Source organism: Stigmatopora nigra, chromosome 16 (genome assembly GCF_051989575.1).
Source record: "Stigmatopora nigra isolate UIUO_SnigA chromosome 16, RoL_Snig_1.1, whole genome shotgun sequence".
Taxonomy (NCBI): Eukaryota; Metazoa; Chordata; class Actinopteri; order Syngnathiformes; family Syngnathidae; genus Stigmatopora; species Stigmatopora nigra.
The window spans coordinates 7,655,055-7,669,755 of record NC_135523.1 but is presented as its reverse complement, the minus strand read 5'-3'; the positions used below and the strand labels follow the sequence as shown (position 1 = coordinate 7,669,755).

At 37.3% G+C, this 14,701-nt stretch overlaps 1 long non-coding RNA gene across 1 annotated transcript; it reads right to left on the bottom strand.

Annotated features, from left to right (window-relative positions):
- Positions 1 to 205: 205 nt before the first annotated feature.
- On the bottom strand, positions 206 to 8,851 carry LOC144209971 (uncharacterized). Its single transcript, XR_013329290.1, has 3 exons — positions 8,732 to 8,851; positions 8,364 to 8,520; positions 206 to 511 (listed from the first exon to the last, which is right to left on the bottom strand). It is a non-coding gene; the product is annotated as an uncharacterized LOC144209971 (long non-coding RNA).
- Positions 8,852 to 14,701: the final 5,850 nt, after the last annotated feature.

Below are 14,701 nucleotides of genomic sequence, written 5' to 3'. Positions count from 1 at the left end.
GCGCCTTATAGTCGTGAAAATACGGTACTTCTGCTCTTCATTCAGGCATTAAATAACATTTTTAAAAATCCGCTCCCATTCTGGCTTACAAGAAATGTTATTTTTATTTTTCAAGAGATTGCTATACTACCCTTTAGTGACACTGAGCTATCACAACAAAGCACTGCTAAACAGGGTTCTTTCATGTCACCAGCAAGGACACAAAAATAAACTTTCAAAAGACTAGAAGATTTAAACTTGCTTTGCAACAGGGCCTGTATTCAATGAAAACACATCAGAATTCTCCACAAAAAAAGAGCTAAAATGATTCACTCACATCACAGTTGGGCCACAAATGTCCTTTTTTCCCCCTCGTACATATGTTGGTCACTGAACTATGTAAGACCGTCCCTTCATGACAAGCCAATTCGGACGTCAATCAAGCGATGCTTGGCATGCCTCCCGGAGAGTGACAGGCGATGCAGATGCACATTTCCCAAAGACATCGAAGTCAAAGCGGTGCGGTACACTGCTGGCGAAAAAAAAACAAAAAAACAATGTAGGCAGGAAGGGGAGTATAGCTGCATGCTGCATTTATTTATGAAACAAGACAGGGACAACAAGCAGAATGAGCGGGGATCGCCTTAACATGGAGAAAAAAAACATGAAGTGAGCGACATATCCTGTCGAGTTAATAATGACCTGTCTACTTGCTAGCAGTGAATCCCCAGAGGTTAAACATGTTGGTTGACTTATTTGAGTCCCAGAAAATTACAAATCCATCCTAGGTCAGTTTGTTGTCATTATGAACTCTGAAAATGTCTGTCAAATTTTAAATAATCCAACCTTAGAGGTGTTTAGCTTCAAGTTGACCTTTCATCATTTGTTTTTCAAAAAACTTTTAGGTCATTTGATTGTTCAAAATGCCCCAAATATGGTTTTAAAATACCTTTTAGTAGGTCAGTTTTGCTTTTGCCTGTTTTTTGGAAGTATTGATGAGTCCATGTTGTGAAATATTTTATAGTAACATTCTTTTTTGCGGTGTAGTGCCGTTAAAAGCCTCGAAGATCATGCAACATGAAGTACCAGCCTACCATGCAAAGTCTTTGGAATGTAAGAGGAAACCAGACTACCCGGAGGAAACCCACTTAAGATGAATATGCAAACTCTACACAGGTGAACTGACCTGGATTTGAACCCAAGATCCAAGAACTGTGAATCCAACGTGTTGAACGATGTTTGCACATACGTAGCTTTGTTGTCAATTACTGGGTCGCTTACAGTACTAGTTGGAATGTTATAAGTAACCACAGTAAAAGAGTCTGTACCAAATGCATTTTGGGCTAGGCCAATAAAAAAACAAATCATGGATTTTACTAGTTTGAATACAGCTTTTGTTCCATTTGTCTTTCTTCCCCTATGGCATCCTTATATCATCTGTTTATGGTTTCCTATCCTCTCATACAAATGCGCTTTTGGTTCTATGAGTCATTATTGGCTATTCTCTTAATTCTTGAATAAATCAATCGGCCATTTGCCAATAATCACACCTGTGTTGCAATTTTGAGGGTGTCTGTTTCTAGTTTGTTTCAAATCATGCCTAATGCTCAGCCTTGGCAGAGGTCTCCTTGGTGCCATCTGATCCTGAGCCCCAAGTTGCTGATTATTCCCAGCAGCTGGTCAAGGTTACCTCATAGCAACATCAGCTGTTGTGCGTATCTGTGCGCGGGGGGGTCGCTTAACAACTTCCACAAGGTGTTGAGTATTGTCAGAGGTGAACAGTCAGACCTTGTTGTCCTAGCAAGGAGGCAATGCAGGAAGAAAAAGGCAAAGACAGGCCAACGTCTGTCTGCAGGCATAAGGCCACGGGGCAGGTGAAAGGTACAAGCAAGTGAAGCGAAAGAGAGGGAGGAAGAAGAGATGAGGGCATAACTGACTCATATGCCTTTAGCATGTCACTTCTCCATCCCTTTCTGCTCCCATCCTGGCTCTCAAATGCCTCTGGCAAATAGAAAATGTACAAATAATGTACATGAAAAGGATCATGACGACACCAACACATTCTGTCCAAGTGAATGAAGGACTGAGTCACTTTTCAGCCGTGGCGGCTTGCCATTTCATTCAGCCAGAATTATTTTTGGATGAAGTTTAATTCTGGGGGAAAAAAAATGTTTTTCACCACTCTGTCTCACAAAGTTCACTGGGAGTTTTGCAAGGGGAATGTCAAGGTCACTGAAGGTGTTTTCATATGATTACTGATTTTTGTTGTCATTTGAAAGGCATTGACACAACATAACTGGAATATTTTAATTATTCTTTTTGTAAATTTCACATTAAGGAGCACATTTCAATTTGAATTGCCTCATCCAAATTCCAGGCTCCAATGTTCCAATAGGTAATATTTTAATAGAAATATGTAAAATTTAATTAAAACTTTTTTTTTCTAAGCAATTTAACATTGGGAACACACCTACTTGCTTCATTGTCAACCATATGCAGCTACTCATTCAGCCAGCCAAGGTGTCAAAGTCACACTTGGGTATTTAAAACCCGAAAACAGCAAAAGAAACACTCATTAGAAAAAAAATGAGTTAAAATTACAAACAAAATACTCTTTAACTGCTCTTCCTACCCGGCAGAAGACTGTCTTTTTACAAGTACTTTTTGACTAATGACTGTTGGCCCTAACCATAGCATAGCAGTTAAACATTCTGAATGCAACCAAACTATTGATACCAACATTATGCTGCTGGCCACTATGAAAAATGAATAAAACTGAGTCCATTAACTGTAATAAGGAAGCATGAAACTTGTTAAAATACACAAAAAATATTGTTATTATCCAATCGAGTCCCTGACATCACTTATATGTAGCCTGTAGGCATTTCTGTTTGTTTCTCCATCAGAACACCCAGGCACTAAACAAAACGGAAATAAGACTGGAAATTCATTATTAATTCTCCTCATCTACTTCATCGATCAATGTGAAGCATTCAGGTGTCTGTCACTACTACCAGTCCCAGTGATATCACATTCACCTTCCATGCCAAGTCGTACCTCTCATGGGACATTAAAGGCATTTTTTAGGCAAAGAGTAGCTCCTTAAGTGCCCCCAATCGCCCCAATGGGTCATAAGCAATTCACAAAGGCCACAATGTGTTTAATTGAAAAGACAAGGTTTATCATTGAAAATATCCCCTGCTACACTCTTCTTACATTTCAATGAGCCACAGCTCAACTTTGGGGAGAGAGTGATAAAATTTCAAATGGCAAGCATAATTATGGCATGCTCATCCTACTGACAGAAAATCAGTAATTTACTCCTCCAGGTAGGACAGGCTCAGCCTACTATAGCTGATTAGAGGCCATCATGGGACAAAATGTACCTTTAAAAACATTGACGTTCATTATTAGCATATTTGCTGTCGGATAGTCACAGCAATGCCTTGGAAAATATGCTCACAGAGAATCCCCTTTAGTCTAGTACTGTTATTAATGTAAAGATTGAGATTAATTTGTGCGTGGGACATAGAGTGGTGCATGTCAAACAAGGATTTTCAATACCATGACATCACGGTATTGAAAATCCATGTGTGTGGGCTCATTTATTCACCCATAAGTCATCATGATTGCTATCTTTCGTTTTGGATCATGCACTAAGCTGAAGATGCTCTTTGCCGGTTCATGTACTCTCACATAATCATCTTTTTTTTTTTTTGTCGCTCTCACACACCTCAACAATATAGATTCAAACTAAACAGAACTGCAACCAATACTTTAATTTGAGGGTCTTTACATCCAAAAGAGGCAAGCCATTGTAAGGCCTGAAAACAAGAGTGTGCTGCAATATCTTGAGAAATGTTGTACCCAAAAACAAATAAGTGTCTTATCCACACAAAGCCACTAATTGGACACTGCTTTTTTTGAGGAACCCATCCCCACAGAGGACACAGACGCCTTTGGATACTTAGGACAAACACACTTGATGCTGCTATTGTTTCTTTTATGCACAAAGACCAACAATGAGTTCTGTCTCCGTCATTGACAAAGTACAAAGGCAATCTCTTGCTACCCTTAAACTCTAATCTTGCTGCCTGGGATAAGGTTGCAAGGCATGCAATCACATAATTAAGTGGGGTGATTATCAGTCATTCACCCAGAATTGCCGACCATTGGGCTTTCTAACAATATTTGCCGAAAACAAAATATTATTTTGTGAACTTGGTAGTTGTGGAAGGAGGCCAAGCTTTAGTTTGACACATTATTTGAGTGTCAATTGATGTCATTGTAAGGCCGCACAAATATTTGAACATTGCACTGGATTACAATAAATAGTCCAAGGCCATTTCGGAACAGTTTCTTCCATTAAAAATCAAATTGTTCTTTTCCTTTCTGATTGTTAGTATTTAGCTTGAACGTGAAAGGAGTGTCGTTGCTAAGAGCCATGAGTGGAAATGTCAGGCACCACAGCAAGTGATGGGATTTGACAGATGGCATCAAAGCATCATTAGAGCTGCACCTGCTATAGATGAAGTCTGCTCTTTCGCAAGGGCTTCAGCACCGAAGGAGGCCCGCTGTGGGACATGGAAGGATTAACCGACCCATAAAGTGGGCCTGACTTCCAAATGTATTTAAAGATGACATTGAAGCCTGGACTGCCATTGAATATGAGTTAATTGATGCCACCATTGTCATGCTGGCTCCCTATTCATCAAGTGAAGGCAATGATAATTATAGTAGTTTTTGAGTTTACCAGCAAAATCAAATACACACATTGTACTACTATTGTTTAAAGGTACAGTGACCTTAAGATGACCACTATGGTGTTTAAACATTAGCTGTGGATATTCAAAGGTGTCAGAAAGGGGATATATTATTAATTTACTTGAATGTCTTTGGAGTTGCAGTATTGGATATGCCGAAGAAGAAAAAAAATCACATAATGAAGGAGAAAAAAAAATCCAGTGGATCTTTTCGCTGAGGCTGATAAACCAAGATAAGTACTATAAATAATTGTACACATTAGTGCAAGGCAATTGAAACAAGTACTGTTTGTATCAAATGTTTTGTTGTCTTTAATTAATTGATCAAAACAAAAATTAGAATCCTATTAAGTAAATTAATTGCTTCATGTTATAAGTATGATTGTACGAAGCAAGGATAATGATAAAATAAGCACATATATTGGAATATATGCACTCTTCTAAATAGTTGGTTTCGGTAAGAGATGATCATGTCAACTTAGGTTTGTATTTTTTTTACCCAGTCACATCACATTTGCCAAGCCGCAAAGAAGAATTCTCCCTAAATGCCCAGTAGGTAAATTATTACAATCCATCCATCTATCTCTCCTATTTTTTCACCTACCATCGTCTCTCTCTGCTTAACAACCTAATGTGACACTATTATAGAAAATCACTCCTAAGGAAAAAAAAGGGTCAACGGAATAGATGGTTATACTCATCATTGAAATAGGAATGAACTCTCAACCCCTAAAAGTGTAAAGAAAGTGTGACGTTGTACTCTGGTCCAAAAGTCTTTGTAGTACAGTCAGGGAGGCAAACTGTTGATGTCAAATTGTATCAAAACTATTACACAGATTAAGAATAAAGCTTGCTATGTTGCAGGTGATTAGAGAGAGTAAGTAAGTCCTAAAAAAAATGGAAGGTCCAATTTTGCTTGGAATTGCCCTTTGCGTTTACCCCAAAAAAGGAAGAAAAAAAACTTCCTTCAAATAAAAAGAAATCCACTGTTTTGCGATTTCCTATTTTGTAATTAGCATGACTACAATAGCTACCAGACAATCAGGTTATATATTTTTATATTTACCTAACTTCTATATTAAGTCATTTTAATTGTCTTTTAGTGACTAACTTAGTCATGCTATATCTTAGTCGTATTAAAGGACTGAGGGCAATTAAAATCATGCTGTAGCTGTTACTAGAAGTAAACACTACATTATGCTGCTTAAAGGAGTAAAAACCTCATTAAAGTAAATTATGCAGGGGGTGTTTGAATTTGCATTTTATCTTTTATGGTATAGTGTTTTTTTTTGCATCTTTAGCGTTTCACATCAAACCATTTCATAGCCAAACACAACTCTGCAGCTCACTGTTAAACATAGGCATTAATCTATAATAGTGTTCACCTTGAGGTTGTCATTAAGTTTGATGGCGCATCTGTAAGGATGTAAAACAAGACGATAACGAGGACATTTTAGAGAACCAAAGGCCCCTATGGCATAAGCCCTGTTTTTACTCAGGGACAAAACAAGACAAGGGACACCGACAAAAACTTTAGATTGGCTTAAACTGAGGTTGAGGGCAAAACAAGGTTAAGAGCCAAATGCATTTTGACAGGGGGAAAGACACAAAGAGAATTAAAGAGAACAGACTGATGAGGAAGGAAGGCCAGCTTTGAGTATGAGAAGGATTGGGACTGATATATAGATGGTTGGAGACAACTGAAAAATCACTGACATTATTTGCTAATATTTCTGTTTAGGTTGTTTAAATTTAACTAGTATGAATTATAATAAGTACAAGTAAAGTGCTACATATATTGACAAAATTCATTCATTCCAGAAGTGGTTTCATAACTTAAATTTGTCATAAGTAGACATATTTGCATTGAATTAATTTATTACTACCCTCTAAACCAGGGGTAGGGAACATATGGCTTAGGAGCCACATGCGGCTCTTATGATGGGTACATATGGCTCTGAGATAAAATATAGAAAGCAGTGGTAAGAGAGCCGAGTCCCGAACACACCAATAGGAACGTCAGTCGGGACTGTGACATTGAACTCATTGATACTCATTGAACTCATTGATATTCATTGATTAGCAACAGCGTAACAATGTTGTCAAAGGAATTCAGAGACTTTTTTTACTTTAAAAGTGATAAAATGACTGCAAAATTTAGAATAGAAGAGCTCCCTCCTGTCAGTATCTTTTACATTTCAGTTGTTTGCCCAAATTTATGTATGTACCATCAACATTAAGATTTATTCTTAAGAATGGCGAATCCATCCTTTTTAAAGTTGTCTAAAGGCTCCAGTAGTTTTATCTAATACATGATATTAAAGTTTGAATTCAAATTCTTAAAATAGCTACATAAAAATGCAATGATAAATTTTGGCCTAATAAAAATCCTGAATAAAAATGACAGTCAAGGAAATATACTAGTCTGTAGCTCTACAGATGTGATTTAACTTCACTATAATCATTTTATCACCAGGCCGATTATGAAATAATGGGGGAGCTACGTCCTGGTGAAAATATCATCTTCAGTGTGCACACATTTGCACACACATGCACATACGGAGGCAATAAGTCAAATGCGGTGAACAGCAACGCGTGGCCTCTTTCATTTCACATGAAGGATGACTAGTTCTTCATTTTTCCCACACTGCAATATGTTTTAATATTGTGCGGCACTGACTGTTTTTCGTTCGTTATGAGCAACCACTTTTTCGTTATTAAAAAGCATTAATATCACTTAGCTCTTCTAATGGGGAGGAATGATATGTGAGTGGGGGACATGCTTTTATAAAACTTTTGGGGGATTGTAGTGTGAACTAATCTGTTTTGTTGTTTTGTTGTTTTATGTGGATGTCCACGTCTCCCTTCAAACAAAATAACAATTTATATTAAACCTTGTTGCAGATTATTCAATGGTTTTTCAGGAAAAATGTTTAAACACAAAAATAAAATATCTGACCAATGTTGTTTACATTTTTAAACCTCCAAAAAGTAGGTTCACGTTCTCACCTCTTTTAATCTTTTTGGTGAAGACAATAACTAAAAGTGGTATTCCTCCGTTATTTATGGAAGGAAAGTTGGTAGGTTTATTCTATGGATGTATCTGCATAGACCAATTGTTTTTTTCAATTATGATTATGTTAAGGCTGACTAAATAAATAAATAAATTCCAGATGTATTGTCTGTAGATTCTGAGTTAAATGACAACAACAGAATGTTCTTATTGTTTCCCAATACAGTTAGAGTAAACTTCACCTTAAGCATAAGAACTGAAGAAGACTTAAAGAAGTGAACTCTCTTCAACAAGTCCATTTGACTTCTTTAAACCAGTGGACTTGGATGGGATAACTATTTACTGTCATTAAACATACGTTCTGAGTATTTAGATATAATTCCAAGTACAAACTGCCATAAGAACAAACACAAAAAACACATATATATGGTACATGACTAGCACATTGATTGTTACATATCCTTGGAAGACACTGGTTTATTTTATCTATATTGACCTAAGTCTTTACCCTAGAAATAGCTATAGAACGTCAAACTAAGAATTAAACTGCAAACCTTTTACTCGGCTTAACAGTTCCCCTTTGCCCTAATTACAACGTCTCTACTAACCTGACTGTGTAGAAGGTGACACAAATCCAAAGGTCATGTCACAGTAATTTTTAATCAGACTCATTCTCAGCAACCCATCTTCTTTTGTGTGTGTTTGTTTTCAGAGTCTTTATCTCCAGACGCCAGCTTTCCAAATGGAAAAATGGGGGACCTTTGTCTGGAAGATGGAACCAAATATAAAGGAAAAGGTAAAATAGAGTGAAAGCATATCACTTGGAAGTGTTCCATGACTCCATTAAAAATGAAGGGAAAAAACATTATCATTTCATTTTCCTGTAGAGGCCCTCAACAAATTTTCTGAGTTGATGGTGGAAGCAGATTTCCTCATCGCCAACCCTCCCCCTATACCTCCCCAGCCCTTTTCTCACCTCGGTTGGCATCTGAAAGCCATCAAAAATCCTTTAGAGTGCATGGATAAGCAGTCGATGGCGTGCACATCATTGATAAAGTGGTCATTGCTTATTGTCTCCAAGGCAACACCATTTTTTTATGAATCCTGTGGACAAAATGGACAATCAATCTTAGATGTTGTCTTTAAGACAAATAAACTCCAAATGAGACCGACCTTTCTGATATTTTCAGCATGTTTTAGTTCAAAAGATTTAATAGTCTTGAGATTTCTTTAGTCCCAGTATTCATTCCAAGAACCTAATTGAGCTATCTGTTACACAGTAGGTATAGTTTTCTTTTCTTTGAACAAACATGCTGGTATTCTTTTCTGGAAGAAGATAGAAAATTCTGAATCATCTTAGCAACATTGTCCCAAAAATATTGGGCAATTGTCAGTAGTAGGCCTTTTCGAAAAGAGTTGAAATACACAAAAAGGGTCACTAAAAACTTCTCGATAGTTTATACATACTACATAACATTTGAATGTGTCATATTTCTTCAATTAAACATGCTCCTTGTATAAATAGAAAAGTTGCTGATTAGAAGTGTTTCATCAGCATGAAAAATAATTACAAGATTTTTTTGCATTTTTATATTAGATGAGATTGAATTAAAGCAAACAGGAGCAAACATAGAACATTTGTTTGCACACAAAAACCAGAGATGTGGAAAACGCTACCATCTGTTCCTCTATGAAAATGACATGAAAATGATCCTTCTGCCCAAATTCCCATTAAACATCATGTTATTCTGCCATGTTTACAACCAATGAATTATGTTATATTCCTATTTAGTTTTTGCAGTCCCTTTCGCACATATTTTAAGAATCTAATCATTATTTGGGGTTAATCCAGTCCTCTCTTTCCCATTGGCAAGGGCAGCAACAGATGCAATGAAAGATTATCTAGAGGTTATCATTTGGTGCGGTGTTCATTTTTTTAGCATTATAGCCAAAGAAAGATTTCGAAATGAAAATCTTCACTTCAAGTTATACATAAAACATATAGTTATCTCCAAAGCTACTATTATTTAAGAGTTTTAATTTGATCTGGGACAAAATCCGGTAAACTCCAACTACAACTAAAACACCTTGGAAACATATTCTTTTACCTTCCATCATATTTTTGGCCTTATTAACATAATGTTGAAGGTTCAAACTGCCGCCCCGCACTTACCTCTCTGAGGGGTGTATGAGGAAAAAACATCAAGTGAATGCTGTAGAAAAGCCTACAAAAATCTTTTTAGGTAGACAGAACAATGAACAAGCCTAGAGCTAATAAAAAAAATGACAACTTCATGGCAGGAGCACTTTTGGGGCTACATATGCAGAAATAAAAGGATGTGTGTTTTTTCTGGTAGCATAGATTGTATTATTCACCAAAAATCTGTCACGTAGATATGCACCATGCATGGAGCAATCCTAAACTAAATATGTTCCCAGTGAAAAGTTGCTTTTTGCCCATATAGTCAAGCACTTTTAAGCCTATATACTCCACTGGCTGGAAGAAGGCCAAACATTTTGGATACATTGTATTATTAATGATTTCAAATGTGTTGTATTACTTTCTACCTTTCCCCTTCAGAATCCATCCTTTTTATAGTCTTATAATTAGTGCTTGTGTAATTTTAGCTGCATCTCGGATCTTCTCCCGCTCTTTTCAGTGTCTGGTTTATCATCGTTTTTGTGGTTTGTCATCAGCATCTCTCTAGCTAGTCTCTGGGTTGTATGCTTGATGTTTATGCCCTACTTTTTCAAATGCATGATACCTTTTATGCAACTTTGGACTGTTTGGTGGTATTTGCTTTTTGTCTGCATACTCCCACTTGATTTTTTTGCCTTCTGACTTCTGCATTTTTCTAACTTTCAGCGTCCTTTTTGCCTAAACTATTGTACTCACTGTTGTGTGCTTTCCAGATGAAATTGCTGCTTTGTAGTATGACCTTGAGGTTAGCTTTTCTATGTACTTTGTTAAGGACGTGAAACGAGAGAAATTGGCTTCTTTTTTAGGGAATAACAACTCTTAATAGTAGGGATAAAAGCAGAAATAAAACTATTTATTCATCTTTCGTACCGCGCATGCTCGTAAAGGTTGCAGGTGTTGCCAGAGCCTATCCCAGCTACACCCTAGACTGGTCGCCAACAAACTGTAGGGCTTTATATATTAGCATTGTTTTGTTATTTCCAATTGCATCACTGCAGCAGAACGGCTTCATCTTGTTCTTCAGCTTTGTTAAATACATCATAATAATTAATGCAAAAAATATTTTGGACAATGACGATGGTTGTGAAATGTTGAATATTTCAGAGGACACGTCAGTAGCATGCTCTGCTTTTTCTTTCAAAGTCTAAGGGCCTCAAATTAAATATTAATAATATTTAGAACATCATACTGGCTGTGGTGAAGGACTTTACTCTTTGCACTAAGTGCAGAGTCTGACCAGCTTGTTGGTGTATTTGTGTTCATGTCAGGTTCAATGACACCTTCTCTCCACGGATGAGAGGAAATGTATACTGTAATGAGACCATTAACTTGTGTTATCCATGTCTGAGTTGCTCTGTGTTTCCCTCCCAGGAGAAAAAATTAGGAAGCCCGGTGAATATCTAGCACATTTAATCTAATTGGCGTCACTTCTCCCCCCTCTATTAGAGCGCTTTAATCGCCCTATCTGTCTCCATATGGCATAGTAGTGTTTAGGATCAGCGTTCAAGTCCGAGTCCTTGAGCCTGGATCCTATTTGTCCAGAGTATACATATATAGAGATAAACAACAGGAAAGCAGGCACCCTTAAACTTAATTTACATCAGTGCACATGCAATTTAATGAGTTTACTTTTCTAGATACAAAGTTAGATGTCTAATTTCAATGCTGCTTTTATCAATGCATTGCATTGATTTTGAGTTGTTGAATGTTTTTTTGTGGATGTTCCTGTAGCTTCTTGTAGTCATTTCATGGTTTTGTTGGCCTTAAAATAAGATGAGCTTGTGCATTAGCTGGTTGAAACCCAAGCAGTTTGCTTTTTTCAGCTGTTTTTTTATCCTGGTTTTAACACTTACTGTGTTAAGGAATTATCTTATTTTTGCAGATTGAGTTAAACATTACTATGTATCGAACAGCCATTTTCATTCACAAATTCTAATACTTGTCACAGGCATTTTGGATCATTGAAATTTGATCATTGTATCCAAATGTTCCTGGACCAACCTGGATTTGAACCCAAAATCCCAGAACTGCGAGGCTGACACACTAACCACTCATAACCCGGGCCGCAAACCTCTGACAAGATTATGTCATTTAATTAGTTTGCAAAAAAAATTCCAATTGGGACTTAGTGTGTACAACAGGATATAATTGCAATATTTAAGAGTACATTTATGGCTTGCCAAAATCAAGCCCACTGCAATGTCTTTAGGGAGAAAAGACACACACAAACCCCAGGTGGTGTGGGAGTAAGGTGACATTGTTTCTTTTGTGCTCGGAGGTCTCGATGAACTATAAACCCGGCAACTACCAGCTCTCTCAAAAAAAGAAATTTCATTATTTTCACCCTGCTCAACGGATCATCAGCTCAATGTACTGGCTGGTTTGAAGTGCCAATAGAAACACCCTTGGCAAGACTTGGTCACACAATGATGTCATGGGTTATGCTCATCAGAGCTGTCCAAGTACAACATTGTCTTGCAAGTAAAATTTCCAACAAATGTCTTGATAAACCACTGAAAGAAGAAAAGAAGAATATCAGAGCAGCCCAATCCAATAAACAAAAGATATACATATTTCATTGCATGCATAATTGATCGTTTTTGCTCGCAGGGTGTCCTTTACAGTTTGCGCTGAGCACTGAAGACGTAAAAATAAAACATGAAGTGGGAAATCTCATTAAAGCAGTGGTAGGGGAGTTGTGAGTAGTCTTGTTCGAGTTGCTGTGTCGCTGCACTGGCTCAAGCGTTAGCGGCTATTTGGCCAGCATTAATCACCCACTTAGTGAAAAGCTTTGCCAGTTGAACTAGTTGGTGTCTCTCAGTTCAGTGGGTAGGGCTCACATCTGAAGTCCATTGCACAGCTGGCCTTTGCACTCTACTGAGATTTGATTAACCTCATATGAATTGTTCAATATAATATCTTTATATAGAGGCTATATAAATGTACTCTATCAACCTGGGAAAAGGTCAAGTCAGTTATTTCCACGTTTATTATTGACTTAGTTTAGTTGTCAAGTATGTACTGAAGTATTTATTTGAAGAAAACGCTAATACTACTTCAATATTCATTCATTTTCTGAACTGCTTTATCCTTACTAGGGTTGCAGGGGGTGCTGGAGCCTATCCCAGCTGATTCCAGAACAAAAGGCGGGGTAAAAATCTGCCATGTTATTGTAATTAGGCCAGCAAAGAAATTTTAAACCTTGACTGAAAAGTTATGCAATTATTTTTTGTGCAGAATAACATTTGTCATCAGACACATCCGAACAGAGACATAAATATCATGCGATCATAATACCACAAGTAAGTAGAATCAAGATACTTATGACCAGGTTAATCATACTGACTGAGAAATTTGCCAAAGTTTACGATACTTTGGTCAAATTGCAAAACCTGAGATGCTTATAGGTATTCCTATGGGACAGTGACAATGTGTGGTTCTCTCTCTCCCTCTCTCTCTCTATCTCTCTCTCTCTCTCTCTCTCTCTCTCTCTCTCTCTCTCTCTCTCTCTCTCTCTCTCTCTCTCTCTCTCTCTCTCTCTCTCTCTCTCTCTTTCTCTCTCTCTTTCTCTCTCTCTTTCTCTCTCTCTTTCTCTCTCTCTTTCTCTCTCTCTTTTTCTCTCTCTGTGTTTCTCTTTCTCTCTCTCCAGCCAATTACACAGAGACCATACATCACAAGCACCATGGGGCCATTTGTAGAACAGACTGACAAATGTCCCTCTCCTTTGTCATAAGGACACACGTCACACACTACCGGCGATGAATATCTCTTCCCCGACACATTTATTTGTCACGCAGGTATTTATCCCAGGAGTGTCATCCACTGTATTATCAAGGCTGACACACCTGTCAACCATTGCCACCAGGCCATCCCCCTGCACCATTTGGATGTTACTACAACCCCTATATGTTGTTGCTCCTTCATGAAAATACATAATAAGCCCTCATTGACATTCACAAAAATGCCAAAAGGTCTTTGCGGGGAGGATAGATCTGTTGTTTAAAGATTTACTCTCAGGGATAAAAGATGATTTCATGACCTTCATACAGCATGGAGCATGTATTGGTGATAAAATCATTCATGTTTGCCCTGTTGCAGGTGGTGGTCAAAACAAGGTACACTTGGAATGTGATTGCCTTATGGTCAGCACCATTGGTGAAAACGAACAAGGAGCTACTAAGCAAGGTCGAGGACATTGTTCTCGTTATGCCACCACATGGGCCATGCATTTAACCTATCATATCCACCATGTCCCTGACCGTATCTCCTGTGCTTAATCAAAAGATTTGGGGCTCCGAGCCATAGAAAATATGAAGCTGGTGCTTCAAATTTTACACAAAAATGACAAAGAGAACTGATTATTCTTCTAGTTGGTTTTGCATTAGCACAAACTCTGACAGACACTTAAAAGGTATTTTAAAAAACAAGTGGAAATTCTAAATGAAATATATATCTTCTAAAACATTTGTAGTGCCCAAAATGAAAACTTCACCGGAATAGTTAGTGATTTGAAGAGAGATCAAGAGTTCAGTAAACAAAGGTTTTTCTTGACTTAAGGTATGTGAATAATTGGTAATATTTTGCATGAAGAGTTTTCTATTTAGGCTGTTGTTTCCCATTTTCTTGTTTAAAAAATATGTAAATTTTGTGTAGAGGTAATGTAAAAGTTTATTCACCATCATATCTCTTCATTTTGGATGTTTTTTTAAACACTATTGTAACAAATGCTGCTTTCTTGCTCCATTT